Genomic DNA, 14,395 nt, shown 5'->3' on the forward strand with positions numbered 1-14,395 from the left:
GCTCAGCCTTCCTACGCAGAAAGAAACTCTTATCAGCCTTGTGCTCTCTGCCCTTGCAGAATATGAGGACCTGGATGTGTGTGGTTTGGCTCATTCTGCACAGGAAGTAATGTGCTGCAGCGAATACACTGCTGAACAACTTGCGCCGCACAAAAAACGACAAATTACGTAATGCCGAAAATGAGCGGAAGCTGAAGACCTTGAAGTGCTGAGAGCTGTTTCTCGTTCTTTAAGTTTTATTCGTTATGCTGTGTTTTTTGGAAGGTATTGGTATGCCTTTGTTGACAGCATCCTTGTGAAAATTGAAAGGTTCACTTGCGCACAACAGCATCATATTGTAGTGAAGATGATGAGTGATATCATTTGCCTTTCTGAGTGGCACTCATGTTCGCGCTCATGAAATTCGTGCTGCATCGACACGAACCTTACGGCCCCAGCAGCGCGCCGACGTCATCGCCCTCTTCGAGCGCTTCCGCGCCAGCTTCGACCACCAGCAACTACCTTTGGGCCACGCTTTCACAGAATCTCACCAAATTGACGCTGCCCTTCACGCTCTTTTATGTCAGCGTCCGTATCGGGTATCGGCTTGTTAACGCGTTATAATCACGCAAGAAGTTGGCGACATGTTGAAGCGCGGCGTATTTAAGCCCTCTGAGAACCCGTGGGCCTCCCCAGTTGTTATAGTTAGGAAAAAGGATGGCTTAATAAGATTCTGCGTGTACTACCACCGGTTGAATAAGATCACTTGCAAAGATGTTTACCCGCAACCTTGCATAGACGATGCCCTTGACTGCTTACAAGGCGCGGAGTTCTTCTCGTCACTAGATCTACACTCAGGTTATTGACAGGTTGCCATGGCTGAGGGTGATCGCCCCAAGACAGCTTTCGTTAACACCGATGGCTTATATGAATTCAACGTCATGCCATTCGGGCGCTGAAATACGCCTGCCACTTTCGAACGCATGACCGACAACATTCTCTGTGGGCTGAAATGGCAGACATGTCTGTGTTATTTAGACGATGTCGTGATATTTTTGTCATATCTTCAAGTGACTTTTCAACGTATCTTCAGCGCATCGAGACATTGCTCACTTGTCTCACCTTCGGTGGTCTACAGCACAACTTTAAGAAGTGCCGCTTCGTTGCTCGAAAACTCCTAATTTTGGGCCATGTTGTATCTAGAGATGACATTCGTCCGGACCCGACGATACTCCATGTCATTGCTCAATTTCCTAAGCCAAAGACCTTAGAAGAACTTCGCAGATTCCTCGGCTGGTGTTCATATTTTCGTCGTTTTATTCGTAACTTTGCCACCATCATATCGCTTTTCACTGACCTTTTTGCCGGCAACAGCGGCCTTTCTAGTTGGCCGTAAGCTTGTGATGATGCATTCGCCACACTCCGCCAAGTTATTACGCCAGCTCCAATATTGCGACACTTTGACCCTCTTGCCCCGACGAAAATACACACGGATGCTAGCGGAGTTGGTTTCGGTGTTGTGCTCGCCCAGTGTAAACCTGGATTTGACGAGTATACGTCGTCTCTTACGCCAGCCGTGTGCTAACAAGAGCAGAAGCTGACCATTCAGTCACAGAAAAAGAGTGCCTAGCCATGATATGGACCATAGGCAAGTTTCAACCCTATCTTTACGGGCGCCCATTCAGCGTGGTTACAGATTATCATGCATTATGTTGGATTTTCTCGTTAAAACATCCCACCCGCTGGCTCGCCCATTTATCGCTTCGGCTACAAGAGTACGGCATTTATGTCGTTTACCGATGTGAACTAAAGCTAAAAAAATGGCCCGAATTCACATGTTACACTGTAAATGTCGTCGAAAGACGATAGTCTCGCGTCTGGAGAGAGTGACCAAAACGTTTATTTGATGTTCTGCACAAGAAAATCGGTAAATGGTATTCTGCAGGCGCTGAGTTAGAGTGCCTCGAGCATGTGGCGGAGGTGAACGAGCGCATCTAGGCACGTTAGACACAAGTGCCATCTGGCAGTTATCTTCGAAAACGAAGGTGTGCGACCCGCGGAGAAAGATGCACGCCAGTCTCGGAGGTGATAAAGAGTAGAACGCAAAGCGATGGGCAGGTGCCACCACCGTGACGTCGTAGCAAAGCGTTGGAAACACCTTTTTGAGCATCGCGCATTGTACTGTCAGCGCAGCACGAGGAAACGCTACATTCCTTAGAGTTACTTGTGTGTGCCTCTTTTAGTATAAAGACAGACATAGAAAATATCGAAGCGTTGTTGTGGCGCTTCAGACATGTGCAATAATTGCTTTTTAATTGACAATCGCCAACTATAAACGCTAAACCTTGAGCAGTATTGGCGGGCGCTCCGGATGGGGTCGGCTGTTTGGTGCCGTTTAAGGTATCGTTAGGGTGGAAAAACAGACAAATGTACAGACAGACAGACAGACAGAGAGACAGACAGACAGACAGACAGACAGACAGACAGACAGACAGACAGACAGACAGACAGACAGACAGACAGACAGACAGACAGACAGACAGACAGACAGATAGACAGACAGACAGACCAAAATTTTTCCGTCGAAGGTCCCCAAGAAAGACTATCGTCTTTAAAATTCCAATGCAGACACTTTGTGAAGATTTCCTCTACAATTTGATGACAAGTCGCCGCCTTCGCCTTCCCCCGACGTATCTGCACTTTTTGTCAGCGATATGCTACAGGAGCAATGCAAAGATCGTTTAATTGCTTCACTTATCAACTTGTAGAGTCAAAATCCCTCGCAACACATCCCTAAAGGTATGCGCCGTCATAAACAGCACTTCGTTATGAGAAATGGTTTACCATACAGACCGAATTATCTCTCCGAAGGACGCCACTGCCTCTTAGTTATTACCAGACGTCTCCGCTCAGACTTATGCGCCTCCTTTCACGCCGACCTACAATGCACCCATGCTGGTGTGTTAAAAACCTACACCCGCCTGTCCCACCGCTGCAACTGGCGTGGAATGAATCGCTTTGTTCGTCGCTAAGTCTGTTCCTGTCTCGCTTGCCAGGACCGGAAGAATCCCACTATACGTTCTGCAGCTCAACTACAACGCTTACCTTGTCCTGCCAGACTATTTGACCGTGATGGTATTCATCTGTATGGACCTCTGCCGATAATGCCGGCTAAAAATCGCTGGATAATCGTGGCCATCGATCACCTTACGCACTTTGTAGAAACTTCACCGCTCCCTTCAGCGTCAGCAAGTGACGTCGGTTCCTTCATATAGCATCGAATCATTTTACGTCGCAGCACATCACGTGAGCTCCTGAGTGACCGAGGGCGTGTGTTTTTGTTGGACGCCGTCGAATCACTTCTCGGGGAATGCCAAGTCATTCATTGCACCGTCGTCGCGTATCATTCTCAAACTAACGGCATTACAGAATGATTCAACCGACATTAGGAGATATGCTCTCAATGTACGTCGTAACCGATCACTGCAACTAGGAGAGTATTCTCACTTTTGTAACGTATGCGCCTAATACTGCTGTCCAAACAACCACTGGTTTCTTTCTCAGGGAGAGGGGAAAAGGGGGGGCGGGAACGGCTATCGCTTTACCAATCGACAGAAACACGAAGGGAGGAAAGGGGGGACGTAGAAGTGGGAGAGTTCAGTTCGCAACAACTTCCTTCATTAAGAACGAGAGCCCTCTTGCACGCTAGACACTATCCTTCCATACCGCGCGAATGTTGCTGAGTCAACGACGATGTCACAAGCTGCTAAATACGCGGAAGAGTGTCGTCAGCTTTCCCGCTCCATCTAAAGTGCTGAACAACGCCAGAAACACCACCACGATAGCACGACACCTCTGGCTTCTGATGCATCGGATGAACTTGTCTGGCTTCGCATCCCTTCAACCAGCCCTGGTCTCTCAACGAAACTTCTGTCGAAGTATCACGGTCCTTACCTTGTGGGTAAACAAACATCATCCGTCAATCACGTCGTGGAAGCACTTGAGCAGCCCCATGATCAACGACGCCGTGGACGTGAGAACGTTCACGTAGACCAAGGAAAACCGTATTACGATGCCTCTATTGTCTTCTACTCATGAGTCGCCACAATGAATCTTCTCCCGAGGAGAAAAAAAATTGTAGTGAAGAAGATGAGTGCTACCCGGAAAGGCAGTTGGTATCACTCAGCCTGTGAAGAAGACGACGTTTGGTGTGCTCGCTGCACAGGCTGGTTCCACCATTACCACTTTACTTGCAGCGACCACTCTGTTTGTTATATAAAAGAGTGCTACTCTTAAACACTCCATTTTATTATAAATGATGCATTTTGTCTGTTTTAAATACTGTCGTTGAAGCGCGTTGTGATTGTTGTTTATCTTCGGAGCTGTTCATGTTGCCGCATTTCACCATTGCGTACTTCATTTTCCACTGAGGGGAGAAATCTTGTTTTTGGCTGGATCTTTGGCATTATCCTAACATTTCATGAACACCGAATTTAAGTGACCAGCATACCGGGTGGATGGAAATAAAAAAATAACGCTATGAAAGATTGTACAAGAAGGCTGAAGCTCGTTTTGTGCGAATCAATTGTGCATGGCGTTACTATGATAAAATGTGCACCTATAAAGTGAACCTTGATATTCTTGTGTTTAGCCCTGTTTTACAAAATGTGAAAATGTACATGATCAATGCAAATACATGCTGTAAACTGATGCTAGAAAATTGGAGTTTTTAAAATTTGTCAATAAAGTACACTATGTTCATTCCCTGTGCTGTTCTGCTCTTTCGTAGTCACTTCAATCTACGTTTAATGTGACAAAGTTTGCTTTCTATAGCTTTTGTTAAGTATTCACGCCAAAAAGCACAATAAGACATGTATTGTTACAATACACACAAAAACAATGTTTCTAGTACATTATTCTAGGTAAAGGGTAAGAAAAGAACGCTTATTACGATGGTGTAGATTGCTTTGAACCAGCGCGAGGTACTAATTTTTTCCGTTCCAAGTACATGTGTTGCGTTGGGGCCGAAGCAAATACAGTGCTGGAAAAACTTGAAGGAATGCGCGAATTTTCGAAGCAGTAAACAGTGACTCGCGAAGTGACGACCTGCAAGAGCGACGAAGCTAGACGCGTCGAAGCCAACGGTCCGGACCACCTCGCTAGCGTGACGACACATCGGCGTTCGGAAGCCTTGACATTTTTTCTAGGTGGTTTTGGTTGAACCCAACGCTGCACTGAAGCCTTTAATTATTATGGTCTACGCGTGAGCGTTGCATGTAGTCTTGTTGTTTCATGACGCGCATGTCATGATTATTATGTTTGACCCAGTCACATAGCTTCATCATCGATTCACGTCTCGTAATACTAAATTTGGTATATGCGAAGCTATCGAAACGGCCGCGAGCGCATCATGAGTATGGCATGTAGTCATGTTGTTACACGACACGCATGTCATGAATTTTATGTTAGTTCTGTCACTTGTGTTCGCCATGCAGTGGTGTCATGCCATACCAGTTTTTCAACACTTGATGTGAACAAAACCACTGCAAGAGCAGCAAGAACATAAAACGTAAATCGTGATATTTATAACATAGATGTCATGATTTTCATGCTATAACTTGTCGCTGATGCTCTTCATACAGTCATGTTATGCCATAAGATTTTGGTATTGGTACTATTATCCAAACGGCCAGGAGAGCTGAAATTCGTTGGTGGCTAGATAGATAAATATGTGGATAGACACGGTCAAGGTCGCCAAAGTTCGCTAAGAAATGCTTCGCATTCAATAGCCGAGCACACTAACTAGAAGTACGCAAGAGGGGTCACCCCCACTGCACAAGCTGGCAGCAAAGTAGTCAAAGCTTGGTGGCTGGTCCGCAAAGTGAAATGCCTGCCCCACAAGTACACATGCAACTTTACAGTGAAAGCTGTTATGGAATCACAACTCGAGTCGTGCGCAGTTGTCCACCGCCATCGCCTCCGTCGGTGTGCGTAACCAGATCGTGCGAAATTACAAAAAAAAGTCTAGCATGAAAGACACAGTGGGGATGGAAACCCGGGTCTGCTGGGTGCCAGCCCAGTATTCTACCACTGAACTATGCTGGTACTTGTGAGTTGTTGGCAAACTTGCCTTAGGCAGGCTTGATGTCGGGAAAGCAATCGCGTTTATACGACTTACAAAGCGTTTTAAAACAGCGAAGAACAACCAGTCGTCCCACAATGCAAATAGCTTAACGAGTGGGCAGTTCAATGCTCAAACCCATTCAGAAAAGCTTCTTCTTGTTCCTCTATTAACTGTGACGCGTACGCACTTCAGCCATAATTTCTCATCGTCGTCACCCACTGCATGATCAATTGGTACAAAATTACTTGCAAGTGTTTAGCGGATACCACACTTCCCATGGAGAAGAATGACAAAATATAGCATAGCGAATGCCGGCCTACTAGCCAAAAGTTTATTATTAATGCTGTACTGGGCATCAAGCAATTGTGCTTGCAGCAGTAACCCAATGAGTGTTAAGGCTCTGAAAGGCTGCTCTTCTAGCTTTCGCTGTGACTGTGCTGCGCCTTGCGCGCAGACCTGGCGTTTTTTCAACCACGAACAGATAAACGGAGCTTCACGCTCACTAGGGGCCGAGTTCACAATGCTTTCTCTTGGCTAAGCATTTTCTTAGGCAACAAATGTCTTATCTGAAGGAATTAATATAGCGCGGTTACGAATTTAACTTATTTGGCACTCAAGAGGGCGAGGAGGACACACAATAGCCGATGGAACGACAAGGAAAGAAAGAAGTGTGTGCCGATAATATCACGGTAGCACACAAAGCATCTAGCATCGAGAGTGTACGATGATAGCCAATGATTTGCTGCATCTAGGTTTCAGTTCCGCGAGGGTCGGCTACAGCGCTTACGCGATGCCGCGTACGCTGTAATCGACGTTTTTGTGTGCTGTGTAAAGCCAAGCACTCGCCTTTCATCAACGACTGTAGCTAAAGAAGAAATTGCTTTATGGCCTTAAGCCATCGAGCAATCCATGCTATATCTTGCCAAGTACAAGTAAACAGCACTCCAGGTGCACCACATCAATGAAAACACGCATAAATCGATGCATGCAACGCTTGAAAATCTGCATCAAATGTCTTCCCCTGTTTAACGTGACCAGTAACCTTACATTTTGATGAAGCTGCGCTTCTACTCAACTAATCTGGTGTAATCGAGCACGGTAAAGGGGTGAACGCAAGGGTGTTTTGTACCTAGACGTAAAAGGTTCCCTTTCTTACAATATTCTTATTACAAGACACAGTAGCGACTTTCGTGCCTGCGGACAAATTGTGCAATAATACAGAACAGCAGTAATAAAGTGAAATCGTAAGCGGAATTTCGCAGGTTCCATGCAGTGCAGCATTTTTATAAAGCCGGAATGCGAGAACGTGCATTCGTTTACGCTTAGATATGTGTTCACGTAAAACGAGAGAGACTCGTTGGCAGGTGTTTCAGCGCTAAAGCTTTTCACAAAACATGGTGCAAATATTTTTTCCGGCGTTTGAGTAAGAAAACTAAGCAAAGAACGTGTATACGAGCCTTGAAGTCGAGAGACGTTATCACACGTGAAAAAAGGACGAAAAGAGAGAGAGAGAGAGACTCTCGTTTCGGCTCCGCGAAAGCGTAGAATGAATAGATAATAAAGACAATTTTCTGTCCGAGCATACGTCAGCGAAAAATTTCGCAAAACAGCGTCAGATTCTTGGAGAGCACAAAAAAGGGGAGTACGCGTTTTATGGGAGCGACAGCCACACACAAAGCGAAATTAAGTGTGTTTGTCTTTAGATGTGAGAGTCAATGCTAATTAGGAAAGTTGTGAATTATTGAGCCAGATCTTCCTTAAACAACTATAATGGAAACAAACTGACTATTTATCTAGTGAAAGTGACACTAGTGACACTGAATTCCTAATAGTTGATTGGTAATGTCACAGGCCAATATATATTTTCATTTTTTGTAATATTTGGCAAACTATGAGAAGATATATCGTACGTTAGAGCCGGCTATCCCAACATCATGACAGTAATGTACAAGATATATACTGCATGGTTATACAGCCACACGATGTCTATCTTATAGTAACCTTGGGCAAACGCATTCTAACATTTTTTTTTGTATTTTCGCCCAAGTTTCACCGGCCATTTTTGCATTTGGCGTCATTCGAAGCATTGACGATCTATCAGTAATAGGATGAATAGATGGTTAAAAAGAAAGGGTATTTTCATTTCGTCTGTTAACTGCCGTCCATGTGATGTGCCAGAAACGATTGAACATTGCTTTGTTAGCTGCAAAGATGCCATACTCTTTCGGGATGTCCTTCAGCGAGCACTAAAAAAAAAACGTCTCGTCACTAATTCTCACACGATAGGTTATCTTCTACCAGCAGTGCTTGATGAAGTACCATATTTCGTGTTTTTCGTCGTGCGTTTGCACAGCTTCTTGATAACACGAATGCAATACCGCAATGCAGCGCCCACCACCTTATTAATCTCATACTTCATTCAAATGGCTGTCCACCTCAAAAAGATTTACGACGAGCAAGACTTTAGACCGCACTGGTACTACATCTTAGGGAACTGTTCGACCTCACCCTTTTTTTCTTTGCATAACACGATGTTAAAAACTCTCCATGTGAGGAACTCACGTTGTGTTAGCCATTGAGTGTCTATAAGTAACGCTTGAGTGCTTATTTTCGCGACTTGATTGTACTTCTGTTTGCTTGGTTAGTCTTTATTGCGCAAATAATTTATTAAATACCACGCAAAAATGCAGTGGACGAGCAGTTGCAGCGCTCAGCTACAATCAAGGAGGTACTGGGTTCCATCCGCAGTGTCACCGAGCACCTTTTTCTTTTTAAGAGGCTGCCCGGTTTGAGATTACGCTTGGCGGCTGGTACAAATTTTTTTAGAAGGTGGCTTTCGCGCTCTCTTTTTTCACTTCTCTTTTGACCCAAAAAACTGTGCCGTGCTTCTTCATAAGTTACGTTGTTCAGGGTTCATATTTTCTTCCTCCATCCTCTCTTATCGCAAAAGTGCCCAGTGCTGAAATACCAATATCATACCTGGTATATTATTTTTCACGTGTTTAGATATTCGACCAGCGATCGGTCGTCACGGTGTTTTGAAGAAACTCTAGACTTTCTTGCGTATCGGGGGCTGCCCGGTTTCTTGTGGTAGCGTGGTGTAGCTTCGGGTTGAGGAAACGACCGCTTACAAGATGGGGATACGAAAAACAAACAGGTTTATGGCACTGTTTACAAATATTTACAGCATAGAAAGGTGGGGAGTTCGCAAACCACGAACGTGGTGGTTGAACCGTTACACAGTTCAGAGCGACGTCCCGCACTCTGCGGCGTCCTTATAAGCCCTGCCGGGCTCCTCCTTCTTGAGTGGAACACCAATCACACACACACAACACGCGACGGGTACGAGCATGCACGGCCCACGTGAGCATCCAATATTGAGTCGTGATCCCTGCACTGCAAAGTGGCGCCAGATGGGCTCTTCCTCGTCGTGTGTCTGTCGCTGGTCGAGGGGTCCCAAGCTCCGGACAGCAGACATCAAACGGCCCGCCAATCTGTCCGCTCAATTAGCAGGGCACTTTGTGGCGGCGGCCGCCGTTTCTTCAAAGGAAGAGGCTGTCTTTGTTGTCCTCTCTGGAACGGATCACGGCGTCGTTTCGACACGACGTCTCATCCTCCGGCTAGCAGGGGAAATACCTGGTGGGCATAGGCAGCCGGCCAGTCGGCTACTTGTTTGAGGATTAAAAGAGCGCCGCTCCCCCGTCATCTCTGGACGCTGGTTCTGAGAAAACTGGGTTCCAGGCGTGGGAACGCTGCCTGGCTACGCCTCTCAGTGACAGCATGGCGTCTACTGACAACGGTCATAACAGCTTCCCCCTCGCCAGATGAGTCACGGAGGGCAGCAGTCAACACTGCTGCTCGCAGGGACGACGAAAGGGTCAGTAGTTGAATGGCAGAAACTGGCCTTCGCTTGTGGCATGGTCCGGGTGATTGCCGAATTTTTGACAGCATCTCTGATACTCGACCACATGTACAAGCAAGCACTCGGCCCCCTTCGAACAAACCAAGCCAAAAGAGGGATGGCAAACCAATTTTAATTACTAGCTTTAACAAAAGCTCACACTCTAAACTCTCAGGACTCACTTGAGCAGAGAAACCAGACGTGCTACCTTACAAATTCACATGATAAGAAGCACGAAAAAAACTAAAATATCAATGTTGATACACCAAGAGCACTCCAAAATGGTTTAGAAAGAGCAGCTGAGCGCGTCCGCGTTTCCATTCAATTTGCCTTTTTTATACTTAATGTCAAATTGATATTGCTGAAGAATCAAGCTCCACCTCAAAAGCCGACTGTTCTTCGATGCCGCAGTTTTCAGCCAGGTAAGGGGACAATGGTCTGTTTCTACTGTAAATTTAGCACCTCCGAGGTAACACTGCAACTTATGAATGGCCCACACAATGCAAGCGCACTCCTTTTCTGAAGCGCAGTACGCCATCTCACGGGAGCTCAATTTCCGGCTCAAATAGAGCACGGGATGTTCTTTACCATCGTCATCCTTCTGACATAGAATGGCTTCTAGACCTCGATCGCTAGCATCACACTGGACCGTGAATTCGCGGTCATAATCAGGAGCTTTCAAGACCGGACGGCTGATCAATGCTGCCTTCAGTTTTAAGAAGGCACTTTCTTTCTTTTCATCCCAGGCCACTTTCGTAGGCTCGGTCCGGCGCAGAGCATCGGTCAAAAGGCTTGCCAACGTGGAATAATGTCGGATGTAATGATTGTAGTAGCCTGTGAGTCCTAGAAACGCCCTGACATCGGTCTTCGTTATTGGCCGGGATAGTCAGCTACTGCTGAGATCTTTAGCTCGCAGGGTTTCCTGAAACCTTGTCCTACGTTGTGACCTAAGTAGTCAACGGTTGCTCTCGCAAGACAAACACTTCTAAGCTTTTACGGTAAGCCCTGCTTGACGCAACCGGCCGAGCACCTCCCCTAAATGCATCAAATGATCCACCCAGGCATCGGAGAATACAGCGATGTCATCCAAGTAAGGTACAGCAAAAGCCTCGCAGCCCTTTAAAACCTTGTCCATAAGGCGGGAAAAACAAGACGGGGCATTTTTGAGACCGAAGCTCATCATAGTGGGTTGATAGCTGCCTGCGGGAGTAACGAAAGCCGCTATCGGCTGGCTCGCTCAGTGAGCGGCACTTGCCAGTAACCTCGAGTAAGGTCCAACGTAGTCACGTAAGCTGCTCGACTAACCTGTTCCACTCTCTCTTCAATGTTCGGAATCGGATACACCTGATCCTTTGTGAGAGCATTTAACTTTCGATAGTCAACTACAGGTCTCGGGTCTTTGCCCGGAACCAAGATCATTGGAGAAGCATATTCGCTCTCTGAGGGTTTAATTACTCCTAATTCCAGCATGCGCTTTACTTCTTTATCGAGAATATCGTTCTGTCGTGGAGATAAACGATAACAATCGGGCTTCACGGGTTCCTCGGAAGTCAACTCAATGTTGTGCTCAGTCAAATCAGTCCGACCCGGCTTGTCAACAAAGCAATTGTCAAACTCTCCTATCAGCTCGCAAAGATCTGAAAGCTGGGATTCTTTTAGTTCCTCTCTTTGCTTAGTTTTACTAAGGAGTTTTTTAGCGCTGCCTTTCCCTCCATTTAGACAAACAAAGTTGTCCTCCATCTCTTCAGGAAGATTCAGAGTCATATTCACCACAGCCTCTCTTTGCACATAAGGCTTCATTAGGTTGCAATAATAAATGCGTACCTCTTTACGTCTACCTGGAATTTTCACTGCGTAGTTGGTCATAGATTGCTTTGCAACTACTTCTGCAGGCCCTTTCCACTGTACTTCAAGCCTGTTCTGCCTTGACGCTTTTAACAACAAGACCCGGTCCCCTATATTGAAAGTTCGTTGACGAGCTGTTCTATCATAGTAAACTTTTGATCGGGCCTGGGCTGACTTCATGCTGATCTCCACAAGTTCTTTGGCGTTATATAGCCGCTCCAGTAGATAGAGAATGAACCCTACCATGGTCGGATCTTCTCCGTGTCCTTCCCACGCTTGGCGCACCATTCTCAAAGGTGAGCGCAATGACCTACCGTACACCAACTCGGCGGGGCTAAAACCAGTGGATTCGTGGGGTACCGTCCGCAAAGCAAAAAGTGCCGCTGGGAGGCATGCATCTCAGTCTCGTTTGTTCTCATAACAGAATCCTCGAAGGACGCGCTTCAGGACGGAATGCCATCTTTCTACGCTATTGCTCTGAGGGTGATGAATAGAGCTGTGCACTATTTTTTATGCCACATCGTTCGAAAAAAGAGGTCGTGAGGACACTAGTGAATACGCTGCCCTCGTCACTCTGTATCTCTGTAGGAAACCCTACTCGCGAAAAGACGGACAACAGGGAATCCACAACACTCTGTGACGTAACCTCACGCAGTGCCACTGCCTCAAAAAATTTAGTGGCTGGGCATAACATAGTTAGAATGTAACGACATCCTGTCTTTGTCACAGAGAGTGGTCCCACTATATCGATCACTAACCGTTGAAATGGCTCGGTAATGATTGGCACTAACATCATAGGTGCTTTACACTTATCCTGTGCCTTTCCAACTCGCTGGAATGTGTCACACGACCGCACAAAATCTTCCACGTCTTTGAAACAGCCAGGCCTGTAATACTCTTGTAATAGCCTCAGCTTAGTTTTTCTGTGTTCAAGTTGACACGACCACGAACTGCCATGTGAAAGTTTCAGCAGGTCTGCGTGATATTTCTGGGGAACGACTAGTTGGTCTCGTTCCACTCCGCGCTTATCCCTGTATGAGCGATACAACACGCCATTCTTCAGATGGAAAGACATATTTTTCCTGGCCTGTTTACTCGTTCTTTGGCGCTCTCTAATCTCCTGAATGGTGGCATCTTCTAACTGCTCAGTGGCCAAGTTATCCCTGTTCGCACTCAGAAAAAAAGTAAAGCTATTTGATGCTGGTGGCAGTAACGCACACTCAAGTTCATTATCACGAGATTCCTTCTCCGGCTGACCGATCTCTGGTGCCTCACTGCCACGGTTGCCTGAAATGTCTTCCTCTGTTTGCACCACTGTTACGTCATGCGCTTCCTCAGTATTATTTGGCTTCGAGGATAGCTGAGTTGCCAACTTTCGCACCTTCGAACGGGTTAACGCTTGAGCTACCCTGTCACCGAAGAGAATGCCCTTCTCTCGCAATAACATATCCGACTTGTTTGAGAACAAGTACGGATAAAATTTAGGGAGTTCTTCTGAAATTGCTGCCTCAGTTCTTAGTTTACCAAAGGGGCCCTCAATTACAACGGTTGCGACAGGCAAGCATACGCTCTGCTCTTCCACCACCTGGCGGATCCACGAGCCCTGTCCTGTGTGGTGGGATGGTGACACATACGATGAGTGGACAACATCCATTGTTGCTGCCGAGTCACGCAGCACTTTGCATGGCTTTCCATTCACCACCAGGTCATGCATAAAAAGGCTCCAGTAACCTCATGTTTTCTTCGCAGTCACTGACAAATGAAAACGCCATCTTTTCCTTTCGGCAGTTCGCGGCTATGTGACCAGTCTCATTACACTTGAAGCAAGCGAACGGTTTCTTAACCTCAAAAGCATTTTTCGCTTTTCCCGCGTTTTGCCCCTTTTCGCTAGGTTCACCATCGTCCTTCTTTTGAAATTTGTTAGAAGAAACACTTCTTTCCCCTTTTTCATGTCGAGAGCTCGAAAAATGTTTTACGTAACCTTTACTTGAATTTGGCTTGGAATTGTGGGCTCCATCTGCACCCAGGTTATTGCTATAATATCGTCGCGACGCATACTCCTCCACGAGTTCAGCAGCTTTCGTCGCAGAACTTATGTCACCCCGGTCCAGTAACCAGTTTTTTTCCTGCTCTGGGAGACAATTCAAAAACTGTTCTAATAGAATTCTCTCTACTACAGCGTTCTTGTCACTGTATGACTCTGTGCTCTTAAGCCATTCTGCTTAAGTTATTCTTAAGCAATTCGCTCTCATTTTGTACAGAAAGTCGGGATAGCTCTTGCTTTTAGACTTTTTAGCGCCCCTAAATCTTTGTCTAAAGGCCTCTGCGCAAAGTCTATACTTTCTTAGAAGGCGAGCCTTGACCTTCTCATAGTTGTCTGCGTCCTCCTTGCTGAGTCGCGCAACAACCTCTGCTGCCTCGCAGGGCAGAACCGTGAGTAGCCTTTGGGACCAGGTGTCCTGCTCAAACGACACTTTCTCGCACATTCGTTCGAAATTTGCCAGGTACAGACCAATATACCCTGACACCACGTATGGCTGGATGTA

The sequence above is a fragment of the Rhipicephalus microplus genome, unplaced genomic scaffold (genome assembly GCF_043290135.1).
Source record: "Rhipicephalus microplus isolate Deutch F79 unplaced genomic scaffold, USDA_Rmic scaffold_56, whole genome shotgun sequence".
Taxonomy (NCBI): domain Eukaryota; kingdom Metazoa; phylum Arthropoda; class Arachnida; order Ixodida; family Ixodidae; genus Rhipicephalus; species Rhipicephalus microplus.